This window comes from Primulina tabacum, chromosome 3 (assembly GCF_025594145.1).
Source record: "Primulina tabacum isolate GXHZ01 chromosome 3, ASM2559414v2, whole genome shotgun sequence".
Lineage (NCBI taxonomy): Eukaryota > Viridiplantae > Streptophyta > Magnoliopsida > Lamiales > Gesneriaceae > Primulina > Primulina tabacum.
This window is the reverse complement of record NC_134552.1, coordinates 48,835,368-48,854,386: the sequence shown is the minus strand read 5'-3', so window position 1 is coordinate 48,854,386 and position 19,019 is coordinate 48,835,368.

Sequence of the window (19,019 nt, the reverse complement as noted above, 5' to 3'; positions counted from 1 at the left end):
TTAGCCCTGGTTCACACCATACCCCATGATGTATAGATCAAGCCATGGTCAACCATATGGCCACTGGTATGATGCATGACAGTAACAAAATAAAATTTCAGAAACATCACAGTACAGATTTTGAGTTCTCGGTTGAAGCTTGGTGTTGTCCTAGGTGTTGGATTGGATTGTGGTTGGCCTAGGGTCCTTAAACATGGTTCAAGCCACACCTTAGGATGTTGGGAAGAGACTCTGGTCAGTGATTCAAGCCCCAATGACCAATAGTCTCGCAAACGAAGCGATGTAAGTACAGGTGCGGTTGCTGGAATTTCTGGACAGCAACTTGCTGCTTCGGTTCAGAGGCTCGTTCGAGTTCTTGGTTGGCTTTTAGCCTATGGCCTTGGACTGGACAGTGCCTCATCAAGTTAGGAAGGTCATGTTTTTGGCTGTTTGTGATTCGGTTAAGTTTAGAGGTCGTACGAGAAATTACGGTGCGATGTGCCGAATTGACTTTCGAAAGAGCGTTTCATGTTTTGGCCTCCATTCGCCAAAATTTCGGCTCTTACCATTTTAGGAGCATTATTTCATCATTTTAAGTGTATTTTAATCATGACTAAATGATGGTTCGATGTTGGTTCGGGTTGGCACGGAGTCATGATTAAATACGAAGTCGTTGGGCGTAATTGTCTCGTTTTTTGGATCCAATTACAAAGTTTGGTCAAGAAAATCATTTGCATATTTTTCATGTTAAATTTAGGTAGCAGCGAGCCTGGGAACGATCCAACCCATGTGGTAAAATAATACAGGATATTTAATTATGCCATTAAATTATATTACGTGCATAAAAATATAAAATATTCATTTTTGAGATTTATGCGATATTGCTTGTGGCCACTTCACTATCATGGGATTATTGCTTCACCCGATGGTCACTTACCGGTTCAGTTCAGTTCAGTTCCACCCAGTATACTGTGGCATTAGTCTGATCAGACGATTACTACATCACCCGGTGGTCACTTACCGGTTCAGTTCAGTTCAGTTCATGGGGCCACTAGCGTAGAACAAAATCTCAGCAGAAAATTATGACATGTTATTTTATGACAGGGCTCGATTGAGCAAACATTCCACTTATGATTTCCAGTTCAGTTATGCACGTATTATAATTACTCATGACATGATATTTTTACGTTATGCCAGACTCATGATCTGTTATTTTCACTTCGCAGGCAATTTTATTATTATTACTTGTTATTTACGATATATGCATGCTGAATCTTTAGACTCACTAGACTTGATTGTTGTAGGTATTGATGAGGACGGGACTGAGGACGGGGGCCAGTGAGCCAGCTCGGGTCGGCAGTAGTGGAACCCGAGGACCTCATTTTCTGCATTTACCATTTTTATGCTCAAACATTTTTATCAGTTGTTGGATTACTTTAACTTGTTATTTTGCAAACAATTTTGAACATTAAACTTGATTTATCAGTCTATTTTATGAATGAGGCATTTTGATTATTTTAAAAAGAAAATTTTAAATTTTTCCGAAAATTTTCAAACACGAATTTTCGGGCCATTTTAAATTCCATTGGTATCTTCCTTGGAAATGTCTCGACTTTTGACTAGCGGGGATGAGGGTTATCTTATCTACGCTATTGATGTTTCGAGGAAGGAGATTTCTTTTTCTGAGATTCTTGTTGCGAAAGTATTCTCGGATGTATATCCCGATAAGATTCCTGATTTTCCTCCTCATCGAGAAGTTGAGTTTAGTATTGATCTTGTACCGGGAACTTAGCCTATTTCTAAAGCTCCTTATCGCATGGCACCATTGGAATTGAAAGAACTGAAAGAACAATTACAGGATCTTCACGATAAGGGATATATTCGACCGAGTGTACCACCTTGGGGAGCTACAGTTTTATTTGTTCGAAAGAAAGATGGTACTATGCGAATGTGTATCGATTATAGGCAATTGAATCGGGCTACTGTGAAAAACAAGTACCCACTTCATCGTATTGATGATTTATTTGATCAACTTCAGGGTATTTCTGTTTACTCTAAGATTGATCTTCGTTCTGGGTATCATCAAGTACGAGTTCGAGATGAAGATGTGTCTAAAACTGCTTTTCGTACGAGGTATGGGCAATATGAGTTCTTGGTTATGCCTTTCGGTCTCACGAATGCTCCTGCTGTCTTTATGGATTTAATGAATCGTGTCTTTCGAGATTATCTTGACCGATTCGTTATCGTCTTTATTGATGATATTCTTGTATATTCGAAATCGAAAAAGGAGCATGCTGAACATTTGAGACCGATACTTCAAACTCTTCGTACTAGTCATTTATATGCTAAATTGTCCAAATGTGAATTCTGGATGGACAAAGTGATATTTTTAGGCCACGTCATTTCGAGACATGGCATATCTGTTTATCCTACTAAGGTCGAAGCTGTAGTGAATTGGTCGAGACCTACGAATGTTCCTGAGATCCGTAGCTTCATGGGTTTAGCTGGATATTATTGTCGTTTTATTGAAGGATTTTCGAAAATAGCTAAACCTATTACTCAACTGACACAGAAGAATCAGCGATTCATTTGGTCAGATGAATGTGAAGCTAGTTTTCTTGAATTGAAGACGAGATTGACCACAACACCTGTGCTTACTATTCCCTCAGGTACCGGAGGATTTGTTGTGTGCACAGATGCGTTTGGTAAAGGTTTGGGCTGTGTTCTGATGCAACATGGCAAAGTGGTTGCTTATGCGTCTCGTCAATTGAAATCTCATGAAACACGCTATCCTGTTCATGATCTTGAATTGGCCGCCATTGTGTTTGCACTGAAGATTTGGCGCCATTATTTGTACGGAGAGAAGTTTGTTATTTATTCGGACCATAAGAGTCTGAAATATCTCTTTTCTCAATCTGATTTGAATATGAGGCAACACAGGTGGATGGATCTCCTGAAGGATTTTGATTGTGAGATTCAGTATCACCCTGGATCGGTGAATGTTACTGCGGATGCCCTTAGTCGTAAAGTGCATGATTCTGTTTTAGCTTCTGTTTGTGTCGCCAAGGTACATGAGGATATATGTACTTTTGGTTGGACTTTTCACTCGAATTGGAATTCTGTCACTGTCTCAGCATTGCAAATTGAGCCGAATTTGATATCGAAAATAAGAAAGGCCCAACAAAGTGATGCTCAGATTCAAAAGTCGAAAGAACTTGTATCTGCAGGTCATCAGTCTGGATTTCAGACTTCTTCTGATGGTTGTTTACGACTTAATGGTCGGTTGGTAGTTCCTGATAATTCTGACTTGAAATCTGCCCTTCTTCGAGAAGCACATTGTAGCAAATACAGTATTCACCCTGGAGGTCGAAAGATGTATTTGACATTGAGACCTCAATTCTGGTGGAGACGTATGAAGAAGGACATCGCTGAATTTATTTCGAAATGTCTTGTCTGTCAGCAAGTGAAAGCCGAGAGAATGAAACCTGGAGGATTACTCCATAGTCTCGAAATCCTGAAATGGAATTGGGAACATATTGCTATGGATTTTGTGACTCATTTACCTCGTTCGCCCAAGGGCTGTGATGCTATTTGGGTTATTATTGATCGGCTTTCGAAATCTGCACATTTCATTCCGTATGAACGGACTTATCCTTATAAGAGAATGACCCGTTTATACATCGAGAATATTGTGAGACTGCAGGGTGTGCCAGTCTCAATTATATCTGATCGTGATCCCATATTTGCTTCTAAATTCTGGGGTAGTTTCCAAGAAGCAATGGGTACGCGTTTGGCTATGAGTACTGCCTATTATCTTCAAACTGATGGCCAAACTGAGCCTACGATTCAAACGTTAGAGGATATGTTGCGTGCGATTGTGATGGATTTCAGAATGGGATGGCAAGATGCCTTACCATTAGTAGAATTCTCTTATAATAATAGCTTTCAAACGAGTATTGGTATGGCACCGTTTGAAGCTCTATATGGGAGACGATGTAGATCACCGTTATTCTGGGATGAAATTGGTGAAAGACAATTGACCGGACCTGAAATAATACAGGAAATGAATGATAAGGTTCAGTTGATTCGACAGCGGATGAAAGCTGCTCAGGATCATCAAATAAGTTATGCGAATAAACGAAGACGATCCTTGGAATTCCAGAAAGGTGACAAAGTGTTTTTGAAAATATCTCCCTTTAGAGGCACTGTTCGATTTGGCATGCGAGGTAAGTTATCACCTCGATATGTTGGTCCATACGAGATTCTTGATCGAGTTGGGGATCTTGCTTATCGACTGGCATTGCCACCATCTTTATCTGTCATTCATGATGTGTTTCATGTTTCTATGTTGAGGAAGTATGAACCAGATCCATCACATGTACTTGCACCTGATGAGGTTAAACTTGATCCTTCTCTTTCCTATGTCGAACAACCTGTTCGTATTATGGATCGAAAGGAGAAGATATTGCGTAATAAATCGATTCCTTTAGTTCGAGTACAATGGACACGGCATGGTGTGGAAGAATCGACGTGGGAATTGGAAAGCAAAATGCGAGATTTATATCCGCATTTATTTGATTCTATTCCATCTGTTCCATTGTATTCAATGTATAATGATCCATTTACTGATTTTAGTTTTGATATGTACTATAACTGGTGACGTACAATATGTTTACCAATGTTATGTATATATAAACACTTGAGATTTCGAGGACGAAATCTTTTAAGTGGGGGAGAAATGTAAGGACTGTGTATCGTATTATCGTAAATCCTATGTTGATTATCGATAATTCATGAAATTGTAATGTGATTATGTATATGATGTATATCATGACAATGAAAGTGAGAAAATAAGTGTTGATAATGAAATATTGTATTAGATATTGATTGTGTTTGAATAATGTGCTGAACCGCAATTGAGAAGTGACACATTTTTCGGTTTTTAGCATAATTAATTGAGTATTAGTCCAGATGATATGAGACCAATTTCATTGGGAAGCTAATACATAGTATTAAAACTTCCATGTTGACCGTTGTTGCACATGAAGAATGTAGGAATGTTGGACAGAACTGTTGGCGCTCGAGCGCGATAATTGTACCGCCCGAGCGTAGAACAAACAGCACTCGGGGGCAGAACATCTCGCGCTCGGGCGCGAGAATTCTACCGCCCGATCGCGGTGCAATTGACACTCGGGGACAGAATGTCTCACGCTCGGGCGCGACAATTCTACCGCCCGAGCGCGAATGCGGTGGAGATAAGATTAAATCCTTTGGTTCATTTCTTTCTTCATTTCCTTTCTCCCTCTTCGAAGAAACATAAGAAAATCGATTTCTTTTGTACGAAATCACCTCGAAACGTTGTCCAAACTTGGAACAAATTATATATTCGGAATCTTCGCGTCGAGAGCTTCCTTTTGAGGTAAATTTCTTCTAGTTTCAGCAGCTCTAAACATTAAAATGCTGGAATAACATGTATTTGAAGTTGATTTCAATATATGCGATAGAATAACCGACAAGAAACTCGTATTCGAAATCGGAATTGAATTATGTTATGATTTCGATATGATATAAATTTTCAAAGTTTCAAAAGATATTTTAAACTTATATTGATGATTTTGAATGATGTTATTGATTGAAATGAATATGTTATTGATGTAGATAGATTAATATACTGATATCTTCAAGTTACATCAACTGGAAACAAAGAATTGAGGTATGTTGCGACCGGGTAACATACAACAGGTATCTGTATCATATGATATATGTTTGATTGATTTGATTGGAAATATGTGTCTATATGCCTTATGTGATGACGTGATGTGGCATACATGACATTGTGATTGGAATATCGATGTATAAAATAAATATTTTGTTAACACACATCGTTTGATGCATACATCGATACATGATATGCATGTTGAGCTATGATCCTTGGATACCCTGTTATGATTTGATTTAATTCTGGGGTTTGTGAACACAATGCTATATTTGGTATTATATGACCCTTAAAGCATAGTCATTTGTGGTCCCGACGATTGATTGAGATTTTGGATTTGATGGCGCTTTGTCGACGCTATCATACGACTATCCCTGATTGAGGTCGGTGTGCCAGCTCGAGCATTGATTTGATAGCGATTCGTTTGATTCTGACATGTGCTCAGAGGATGGGCATTTGACCTGATACATCCACGACATACATGCATTGCATATCATATATCATCGTTTAGATATCTGTTGTATATATTATGGTTGTTCCATACGGAGCTTTGCTAACCCCCAAGGGGGGCTGTTGTTGTTTTTGTGTGTGGACAATGGCAGGTACTCCAGAATATCAAGAGCCCGGAGAGGGTACTTCTGGAGGGAATCACTGTTGAGTTGAGGTTTTATGCTTTGTATCCCAATATATATGTATATGTATTTATATACCGGGGCATGTCCTGAGGATATGAATTGTTGGTTTGTAGTTTGATCTGGATTATGTGTTGGCTTGTTTTATATTGTGACATGTTGAGACGAAACTATATTATATACTATTTTTTTTAGTATTATAATTACAGTTGACATGTTTTGGGCTCATTGTAAAGAAAATTTAAACTCGTTTTTTCGCTCTAATTAATTAACCCTAATCAGATTGTGTTGTAATAACGATTAGGAGCTAAGGGCCCCACAGCGCAGCACTGCCTGGCGCCAGGAGCTAGCGCCGCGACGCAGACAGTGCCGCAGCCTTGGCGCTGTGGCGCCACAAGGGCAGCGCCGCGGCAACAGGCTTGCGAGAGTCAGGCGCTGCGGCGCTCCCCATTGAGCGCTGCGGCGCTAACCCTGCGCAAACTCGACCCCAAATACACTAATCTGATGCAAACTCTAACCCACGCCTTATCGACTTGAACCAACACCTCGAGACCCATCCTAAGATGTTATGGTAGTGATTCAAACTCACACAAATGCCCCAACACAACGATGCAAGCCGTACAACACAACTCAAACTGTGAACTCGACAATTCGACACCAACATGTTTCCTAAGACTTCTAATGCAACCAAGTGCCTATCGACACCAGACGAAGCACCAAAATTCATCCCAATAACATACTCACAATACTTAGACGCAGCTGCGCTCACCCATCGATCCCCAACGAAGCCTGCAACAATAAAACTTCAAGAACACATTAAGAACGCATTTTCAGAAAAATGCAGTTTGAGCAGTCCCACGAAAACAATAATAACTCACTCATTTCTTGTCCAAAAGTTACGAATTTACTGTCAAATCAAAGGTATCAAAAATTTCTACATTTTATGTGTTGAAAGTTTTTCCAGAAAACCAACCAATTTTTCTCAGGAATCGAAATGACAGCCGACATGTTTTCAGATCTAAAATTTTTGATCCCAAAAATCATTCCAAACGTTTTTGCTCAAACTTTTCGCAACATACATGGATTTTTACACATAATAAACATCACAGCACGTAATATGACAAGATCGACGCATGAATAACATAATATACATGCTTTTTGATGATTTGAAATACCGAAATGACGATACCGAAGTGGGAAGGATGCGAGAGACGATTCGGAACGACCGTGGGACGATTTTCTTGCAACAAAACCCACGAAAACTTGCTGGTAAAACTCAAAGGAAGGGGCGGCTGCTCTAGAGACAAGAACCCTAGGTTTTGCTCTGAAAATTAAAACAAACTAATGGCATATGTGTGTGTGTTGTGTGTTAAAAAAAACGTGTATGTGTGTATGTGTCTCGGTGTGTGTGTGTGAGTTTAGTGATTAGAGAGAGTAAAATTTGCTTAATTGCATAATTAACCACTAATTAATTGATAATCAAACACTAACTTTACTAAAAAAAATTCTTAATTAAAATAAATTGCACACTTGATAAAATTCAAAAGTTTTAAAATCTTAAAATCACTAATTAAATAATTTAGGCTTTAAAATGCTAAAAACTTAATAAATCATTTAAAATGTCACATCTTAAATTTAAAATAAAATACCACATTTTAAAATTACCAAAATCGTCGCCGGTCTTTTTTACTCGATCCAACATCGAATAATCGCCTGAAACATGGAACTCAAGAAAACATTTAACATGCATTACATAAACATGAATAATTTAAAATAATGCAATTAAATGAATCATGCATCACTAAAAATTTATTTTAAACTTACTCAAACAATTTAACAATTAAATAAATGTTGGGGATTTACATATACTGATTTTGGGCTCTACTCTGCAAGTTTAAACAAAAATTTATTTTTAAACAAAATACTTTAAACAAAATATGTGATGATTGAAAAGAAATCATTGTGTAAAAGAAATGTCATTTTTACAAGTGTAGGGAAATTTAAATCCTAATGCACTTACAAAAAAAATAAATTTAATCTTCTTGGGCTTGAACCTCCACCAGTGCCACTTTTTCTTCATCTTCCTTTCATCAGCTCTCTTGGACTTTTCATGCCTAGCCCTCTTATCTCTCCGATTCTTCTCTTCTAACTTTTTGTAATCCAAAACTTCCCTCTTTTGAAATCACTACGTTTCATATGATCAAGAATTTCTTGAAATTGGCTGCCAAGGGTGGTCTAAATATAATTGAGTCGGGCGTCCATGTGTTGTTGGGATCGGATTATTTGACCGAAGAGAGTGACACCCAAATTTTCAGTCTGGTGTTTGGATATGTCTTGATCAGTAGTGAAAAACTTGAAATTTTTCTCGAAAGAAGCAAGATCATGAAGAACATCTTTCCGAAAATTGTCAAAAGCAACTATATGAACAAATTGCTTGATTTTGACATTGTCGACTGTTTTGGACAATTTTTTTTTATATATAGTGAACTTGATCGAGAAAGACTTTGGCAGAATTGTCGTTGTACTCAGAGCAAATTTTCATAGTATAGTTAGAAAGAGAGTCTTCATTTACGGTTTCAAAAACTTGAGAGCCTGATTGTAGCTGTAGCTGATGGAAGAGAGGGGCATAAGAGCTTGCTACAATGGGATCAGTGGTTGATTGCTCTGTTGGAATAGGAAAAATTTTTGTTGTTCATCTTCTTCTTCCATTCCATTTGTTCATTGTTGAACAGTTTCGGGGGGATGCCCCTAATAGAAAATAATCTCATTGACGATTTGATTTTCACGTGAACCAATTTGATATTCGATTATTTGTTCACCAACTGGGCTAGTGGGGATGGAGTCCATATACATGACCTTTTCTTTGTGGACAACATCTTCTTCGATATCTGGGGTTTTTTTTTGGATTTGAGCAGAAGAATAAGGAGCAGATGCAACATATTATGCCTTTTTGATGGTTGGACTATGTTCTTTCGTCATCATTTCTTCATCATCCCAAGCTTCAGAAACTCCGGCTAGAACTTCTTCAGAAAACAATTTCTCACCATCTTGACTCTCTTCTAAGTCATAGAATAATGGGATTTCAACTTGCTCAGCCTCAGGAAGTTCATAATTATGCCTGTTCTCCTTGGCCGACATGGATAAGGACCATGTGTCCATTACATGTTGTCTTATAACCATGACATCATCATTTTCGATTGGACCGTGGGCAACAAAGTTTTCTCTTTTTGTTGAATTAAGTACCATTGGATACTTTCCTTCAGTTCAAGCTCAATGAAGTCTCTCAACTAGAGAGCTTTACAGTTAACATCTGTTTCAGCCCAGCACAACATCTTTTGCTCAAGTGCTGCTACTTATTTGACCTTTTGATCTTCACGGATCACCTCAAAATGGACAATGGTCCGTAGTTGTTGGGTGTTTTCACTACCGCAAATGTACAGTGTCAAGTTTTAGTACTGGTTAGAGTACATATATCGATCCCACGAGGAGTGTATATATAAATGTATATCAGTGCTTGTAATTAAAATAGTCCAAATTTTATCTAGACAATTCGATAGAATGGTTCATTTACTTAAACGAATAGATTGAAAACAAATAATTAATCTAATACCAGATTAAGGAAAATATAAAGGAGAGAAAGCATCTAGAGAAATGACTTCACTAAGTTTCCACGATAATTATTCCAAGTTAAATTTATATTCCTGAATTCCAATTATTTAATGACCAAGAACACTTAATTATTTTATTCCCCCTTTCCCAAGTGACGAATAAATTGTATAAATCAAACTTCGATTCAATTATTCCTAATAAAATCTAAGTTTCATTGATACATGCAAACAATGTTCTTACCTAAGCCTCGCTAAAGTTATACGCCTTCCGAACGATATAAACATTCAACGATGTGTCTCTAATGATCTATAATCCTAGTCCATCTCCCGAGTTATAGAATTAATCAAACAACGAACAATTTATGGCCAGTAAATTGCAGAGAAATAAACACAAAGAAACACAATTAAATATGCAATGTAATTCAATCATATAAAATAACCACGTCAAATCATCATGTACACAAAGTTACATCATTCTCTAGAATGGAAAATTAGTTCATCACGAAATCCAAGCAAAGACAAGACATATTTTCAGTTCTAGACATCGCCACACAGTAGAATATATAAAAAAACTAAGGAAAAGATAACAAATCCGAAGTGTCGTCTTCGTCCCCGGATCCGTTGTTCCTCGTATTTGTGGCTGTTCTTCGCACTCTGAATCCTCGTCTCGTGTATGCGCTCTGATTTCTCGTGATTTTCTCCAAGACGGCTAGCTTCTCTCATTTCTTTCTTCCCCAAGACGGCCTCCGCCATTTCTGACCTAGCGGCGCGCATTTTATAACTTTTCTGGACGCCGCGCGCGCGGTTGCGCAAGTTCTGGCGCGGCTGCTTCTGCTCACTGGCCCGTGCATGTGAGCGCGCGGTCGCGCGTGAAGTTGCGCGGCCGCGCGTAAGCGTCTGGTCATTCGCCTGTATTGGTGCGCGCGCGCCTGCGCGTGATGTGGCGCTTTTGCGCGCGCCTCTCAGGTCTTCAGGTTAGTCTGTGTGCGCGCGGTAGCGCGTGATGTGGCGCGGCCGCGCGCACACCTCTGCCAATCACCTTGCATATCATTGCGTGCGGCTGCGCGTGATCTCACGCTGCTGCACGCGAGGTTCTATCCGATAATGGTTGGTTGTGCACTTGTTTTCTTGGCTCACTTGGCTTCGTGTCCTCTTTTTCTCCATTCCTGAAAAGACAATCAAAACAAACCAAAAACGCATAATTCTGTTCGAAACAAGCATAATTCAACATGGAATTTAATATACATTAAGTGCAAATCTTGCACTTATCAAACCCCCCAAACTTGAATTTTTGCTAGTCCCGAGCAAAATAGTATAAATGCTAATAATTAAGGAAAATATTTACGCAACTACTAAAGTCATGGATATGCGAAAAATGATATTGACCTCTGACTCATCTAATTTCATGTAATTCATGATTTCCCAAGAGTCACGTGTGTGTGTGATATGTCAATGTTCGTTTACCCCATCGAATGCTCAAATAGAGTTGTAATGCCCATTCGCCTTACAGAATTAAGAAATCCTCAGTTCAGTTCAACTCACACTTCATCAAAATATAAATTTGCATTCACAGATCACATAGGACTTTATCGGTGATTATTTGGCTCGAAAGATGGTCAATCACAAGTATGCCAAAGATGAAATCACAAAATGAGATGCTTGCAAGCAAGTGATTAAAGTCTATACTCGTTGACAATGTTTTTCAGGTATCCATATGCTTGATTTGAACAACTTTTCTCCACTAGTATATTGGATAAATGTGACAAGGTTAATAGGTCTTGTAAGCTTGTAACGTCAGGCCACGGTTCACGGCTACAATAAAGGATATGGAAATCAAAATTTGAGAGAAATAATCAAATCTTCATCATTTTCACTATCATTTCATTCACCATCACTTTATTGATTTCTTCTCATTCATATCCTTCATCTCCCATATATTTTCTTTTTTCACCACTTTTGATTCACATTTTTTTTTTAAACAACTCATTTTAGCACATTTAACGTTTTCTTTTCTTTTCAAGGAGTATTTGAATCATTACAACACCCATGAGCTTATTTTTCTCAAAATTAGGTAAGACAGTAAGTGTATAAGCTTCATTAGGTAGTCGTTGTGGGAAATAGAATAAATACAAGTGGGGGCTAATTGTATGTCATTGACATACACCACTTGATTTTTTAGTAGGCTCAAAATGGGGTACTAGGGATATTTCATTTTCGTTTGGTAGGCTCGAAGGCTCAAAAGGGCTCCAAAGATCGCCTAAATCATTCCTATGTCACATATTATCCGTATTTCGCCTCGAAAAGTGTTCAAACAAGTTTTAGACTTTCGTCAATCCATTAGTCAACTCATACAAACCAGTCACATGCAATTTTCAATAAAAATGATAGATGAAATAGGTGCACGAAGAAAATTTAAGCACCTCATTTAACTTGAAGCTCAAAGGGCTACAAATGACAGTAAGCAAAGAATATAGGCCCGAAGATATTGTGAAAAATTGCCTAGCTCATTCCTATGATTGCAAAAGTGTCAATCAATGTCATGCAAGAATTACCAAGAATCAGATCTCCCTCATCTATTTAGCATCACAGGCATGCAACTTGTCTCTAAGCAACGATAGTATCAACAAACACGACAGTGCAAAATAATTGTGTCTCCTAAGTTATCATGAACACATATATATTTCAGGATCGCAATTCGGTTTTCATCATCGGTCACACATTTTACTTATCCATGACTCTACCTAACAAATCTAGCATGCAATAAAAAAAAATCAAACTAACTACTGAGCAATAAAAAAATGCAGAAAAAATCTAACAAGCAATTTTTTTACCCTCCCCCCAAACTTAAAGTATGCATTGACCTCAATGTAAAGAAATAAAGAACACGACAACACATACCTCGCGCACGAGTGTCAAAACTCGGGCGCTCGAGTTGTTGTCCGCAGCATATTCATCATCCACGTCCATGGGCTGCAGCGGCGATAGATCTGGTGGTGGGTAAAATTAACAACTAAGGGCGTAAAATAAAATAAAATAATAAAAACAGAATGAATGCTAAAGAAAATAAATTGTGGGTTGCCTCCTACACAGCGCTTGGTTTAACGTCATCAGCCCGACTATACCAATCCTGTTCATGGTGGATCGTATGATATCTTGGAAGCCTTGAGTTCTATGTTTTGACCATCAACCTCCATGGTCAATTTTCCTTGTCTCAAATCAATGACGGCTCCAGCAGTAGCCAAAAATGGTCGTCCTAAAATAGCACGAACATTCTGACTGTTCCCCATGTCAAGCACCACAAAATCTGCTAGAAGCCTTATTTTATCAATCTTAAGTTCAACATCTTCCACAATACCCAGCGGTGTCCTAACCGATTTATATGCCATCTGCAAGCTTAGTCCTATGGGTTTTATCCTACTCAATCCAAGTTTCTCGTAAAGAAAACTTGGCATTATATTCACACTCACTCCTGAATCATAGATAGCTTTTTTCACTGATTGACTTCCAATCTCACATGGTACAACAAATTCCCCGGGGTCTTGTAGCTTCTGAGGAAGATTTCCTTGCCTGCCTTATCATCTTTTCCAGTAAATGCCACCTCTTCCTGCTCTGCAAACTGAATGTTAGAGTGTAGGTTCTTGAGATCTTCAAGACCTTTTTTCTTTTGAAACTCAGCCTTCAATTGTAAAAATATTTGGGGGTAGGGAAGTAAAGAAATATCAACGCATTGATCAAAATCATAACTCTTACCTTTCTTACCTCGGTTCCTTTTGCTTGGAGTCGGCTGATCGAATTTCTCTTCTTTGCTTACCACTCCAATCTCCTCATGCTGCATAAAAATGGCATTCACCTCTCGCAGATTTTGGTCTGCATTCTTTTGTACAGCACCTGACGGTTGAGACGTGAGTTGCTTAGTTATCTGCCCCACTTGCGATTCAAGAATTTTCAAGGTAGCACCAATACTTGCCATGTGGGTCTCTAAGTTGTCAAGCCTAGACTCCGTCCTAGCCATCCTCTTACCAGATTCAGAAACGAATGTCCCAACCAAGTCCTCAAATGATGGCTTCCCTTCCCCATTTGATGTATTGAACCCCGGTGGAGGATTCAATACATTCTTATTGTTTGCATATGAAAAATTCTCATGGTTCCTCAGTCCCGGATGATAAATATTAAGGGGAGGGTTACCTCGATATCCTCCATAGCTTCCAAAATTCTTGTTGTTGATGTATTGCACTTCTTCAGGAATTTGCGATTCTTCAACAACAAACGATGCTCCCTCAGTGTTTGATGTACTCACTTTATTCATAGTCGCTATCTGTGTAGTCAATGCTGATACTTGTGCAGTGAGTGATGTGATAGGATCCACAGCATAAGCTCCAACTGTCCTCGGTACTCCTGCCCTCTCAGACGGCCATTGGTAGCTATTAATAGTCATCTGCTCAAGTAAGTCATAGGCTTGAGCAGGAGATTTGGCGAAGATTGTGCCACATGCCGCTGCATCAACAGTTGTACGTGTCTGACCATTCAATCCATTATAGAAAAGCTCGATTTGTACCCAATCTTCAAAACCATGATTTGGGCACCTCCTCAACAACTCCTTATACCTTTCCCAAGCTTCATACAACTGCTCGAAGTCAGTCTGTCTAAAAGTGCTGATCTCAATCTTTAATTGTGCAGACTTCGCAGGGGGAAAATATTTAGAAAGGAATTTCGTCGCCAGCTCCTGCCATGTCGTGATGCTCCCCAGTGGCAATGATTGGAGCCATCCTCTAAATTGGTCCCTAAGAGAAAATGGAAACAAACGCAATCTAATAATTTCGTCACGAACATTATTAATTTTTACCGTATCTGTGATTTCCAAGAAGGTTCTCAGGTGAACGTGAGGATCTGAAGTAGCAGTTCCAGCGAACTGGTTTTGTTGATCAGGGCGGGCTTCAGTTCGAAATTGTTTGCGTTGATGGTCCCTCGGGCAATTCCAGAATAATGATTGTTGAACACTGGTCGGAAGTGATCTCTTATAGGAATCGCCTCTGGCTGGACGTGTCTGTCATTCTCTCTTTTCTCAGCCATTGATTGGATCTCTTCGCTTCTTGCTTTTCTTAATCTTCTCGCAGTTCTTTTGATCTCCGGATCAAAAATAAGCAAGTCAGAGTTTTGCGATCTTAGCATACACTGTCAAGCAGAAAAAATGAGAAACTCAATCAATATAAAATAAAATAAAAAATAAAAGCTCTAAATTAAAATCTAGACTAATTGGTAACAATACTGATATAAATTCAAATTAGACACTCCCCGGCAACGGCGCCAAAAACTTGTTGGGTGTTTTCACTACCGTAAATGTACAGTGTCAAGTTTTAGTACTGTTTAGAGTACAGATATCGATCCCACGAGGAGTGTATATATAAATGTATATCAGTGCTTGTAATTAAAATAGTCCAAACTTTATCTAGACAATTCGATAGAATGGTTGATTTACTTAAACGAATAGATTGAAAACAAATAATTAATCTAATACCGGATTAAGAAAAATATAAAGGAGAGAAATCATCTAGAGAAATGACTTCACTAAGTTTCCACGATAATTATTTCAAGTTAAATTTATATTCCTGAATTTCAATTATTTAATGACCAAGAACACTTAATTATTTTATTCCCCCTTTCCCAAGTGACGAATAAATTGTATAAATCAAACTTCGATTCAATTATTCCTAATAAAATCTAAGTTTAATTGATACATGCAAACAATGTTCTTACCTAAGCCTCGCTAAAGTTATACGCCTTCCGAACGATATAAACATTCAACGATGTGTCTCTAATGATCTATAATCCTAGTCCCTCTCCCGAGTTATAGAATTAATCAAACAATGAACAATTTATGGCCAGTAAATTGCAGAGAAATAAACACAGAGAAACACAATTAAATATGCAATGGAATTCAATCATATAAAATAACCACGTCAAATCATCGTGTCCACAAAGCTACATCATTATCTAGAATAGGAAATTAGTTCATCACGAAATTCAAGCGAAGACAAGACATATTTTCAGTTCTAGACATCGCCACACAGTAGAATATATAAAAAAAACGAAGGAAAAGATAACAAATCCAAATTGTCGTCTTCGTCCCCGAATCCGTTGTTCTTCGTATTTGTGGCTGTTCTTCGCACTCTGAATCCTCGTCTCGCGTATGCGCTCTGATTTCTCGTGATTTTCTCCAAGACGGCTAGCTTCTCTCGTTTCTTTCTTCCCCAAGGACGGCCTCCCCCATTTCTGACCTAGCGGCGCGCATTTTATAACTTTTCTGGACGCCGCGCGCGCGGTAGCGCAAGTTCTGGCGCGGCTGCTTCTGCTCACTGGCCCGTGCATGTGTGCGCGCGGTCGCGCGTGAAGTTGCGCGGCCGCGCGTAAGCGTCTGGTCATTCGCCTGTATTGGTGCGCGCGTGCCTGCGCGTGATGTGGCGCTTTTGCGCGCGCCTCTCAGGTCTTCAGGTTCGTCTGTGTGCGCGCGGTAGCGCGTGATGTGGCGCGGCCGCGCGCACACCTCTGCCAATCACCTTGCATATCATTGCGTGCGGTTGCAGTGATCTCCTGCTGCTGCGCGCGAGGTTCTGTCCGATAATGGTTGGTTGTGCACTTGTTTTCTTGGCTCACTTGGCTTCGTGTCCTCTTTTTCTCCATTCCTGAAAAGACAATCAAAACAAACCAAAAACACATAATTCTGTTCGAAACAAGCATAATTCAACATGGAATTTAAATTACATTAAGTGCAAATCTTGCACTTATCAGTAGTCAAACCAAATATCAAACTAGCCCATCTTTTATTTTGAAATTTGGATAACTCGCTCCATAACAAGATTGATGACGGCTTGAAAAGAGGAAACCTTGGTCTTGACCTCAAGAATTCCATTCCCTGTAGCCTTGGATCAATTAGGGGCAGACCAAACCGATGAAAAGTCAACTATTGGGTCTAGTATTGTAACGTCTGGAGATAGGAGTAGATGGAATAAGAGCATGGCAAAGTGGCTCAAAAACGTGTTTGAACAGCTTGATCTTCTTCAATCTGGGCTTATTTGTCCGCTTATTCTTCACAGAAAAGACCTGAGTGAGAGGAGCCTTCTCTCTAACTTCTTCTGAGTTAGAATAGAGAACCAAATTCCTCTTTATATCTATGGCCAGGTCTTGGCCCTAACAATTTGTCTCTTCTTTTTCTCAATCTCATCTCCTTTCTCGATTTTTACAACCATAAACTCAACTTCAATTGGAAATTGCTTTTCGCAGTAGCTCTCCACATTGGACCAGTTTATGAGTTTGACTTTGTGGAGTTTAAATACGTCCACCGATTTCAACTTCATCTACTCCAGGAGATAGCATATGGAGGTATGATTTTACTGAAAGGTTTTCAGAAATGGTTTTCAAAAATGGCTAAACTACTACTCAACAAAAAAAATAATTAAAATGTAATTTTGTCATACGAGTGTGAAGATAATTTCCTTGAATTGAAGAAGATATTGAGCACAACACACGTGCTTACTATTCCCTTAGTTACCAGAGGATTTTTAGTTTGAATATATACGTCTGCAAAAGTTTTGGTTGTGTTCAAATGCAACACGGTAAGGTAGTCGCTTATGTGTTTCATCAATTGAAATCTCATCAAACTCATTACCATGTGCATGATCTTGAATTGGCAGCCGTTCATGTATACTCTGAAGATCTGGCACCATTATTTGTATGGGGAGAAGTTTGTTATCTATTCAGATTATAAGAGTCTTAAATCTCTCTTTGCTCAATTTGATATTACTATGCGGCAACGCAGAAGGATGGATATCCTAAAAGACTCTTATTATGAGATTTCATATCACTCTAGATAGGTGAGCGTTACAATGGATGCCTTCATTCGTATTCTGTTTTAGCTTTTGTTAAGTTGCTAAGGTACACGAGAATTTCTGTACTTTTGGATGGAGTTTTAACTCGAATTGGAATTTTGTCACTATCTGAGTATTTCAAATTAAGCCTAACTTAAATTGAAAAGGCCTAACAAAGATATTATTTCAAAAGTCTAAAAAACTTGTGTCTGTGGGACATCCTTTTGGCTTTCATATTTCTTTTCATGGTTTTAAAAAATTTAACGATCTTTTGGTAGTGCCTGATAATTATAATATGAAATATGTCCTTATTCATGAAACACATTTATTAAAGCCGAGAGAATAAAACCTAAAGGATAACTCCATAGTCTTGAAATTCCTCAATGGAATTGGGAACATATTTATGTAGATTTTGTGACTCTATTCTTATCTTTTGCCGGGTTGTAATTCTATTTTGGTTATTGTAGACCGACTTTCGATATCTGTACATTCATTCCGCATGGAAGGAATTATCCATGTATGAAAATAGCTTGTTTATGCATCGAGAATATTGTGAGACTATACGATGTTCTCGTCTCAATTGTATCTAATCGTGATCTCATATTTTCTTCTAGATTTTATGGTACTTTCCAAGAAGCTATGGGTACGCGTTTGACTATGATTATTGCTTATCATCATCATAATGATGTCAGGCTGAGCGTACATTCTAACTTCAGAAGACATTTAAATGATATTGTGGTGGATTTAAAAATTGGATGGCAAGATGGCTTTCCATTGGTAAATTTTTTTTATAGTAATAGCTACCAAACAATATTGCATGACAACTTTTGAAGCCTTATATAGGAGCCGATGTATGTCACCATTATTCTGAGATGAAATTGGTGAAAGAAAATAGACTGGACCTGAATTATTATAGGAAATGAATTATAAGGTTCAATTTATTCGACAACGAATGAAAGCTGCTCAGGATCGTCAAACAAGTTATTATAACAAAAGAAGACGACTTAGAATTCTAGAAAGGTGATAGAGTATTTTTTTAAAAATATCTCCTTTTAGATGCATTGTTCGATATGACATGCGGGAGAAATTATTTCCTCGATATGCTGGTCCATATGTGATCCTTGATCAAGTTTGGATCTCTCTTATCGACTAGCTTTGCCACCGGCTTTATCTATCATTCACGATTTGTTTCATGTTTACATGTTGCGAAAGTACGAAAGTA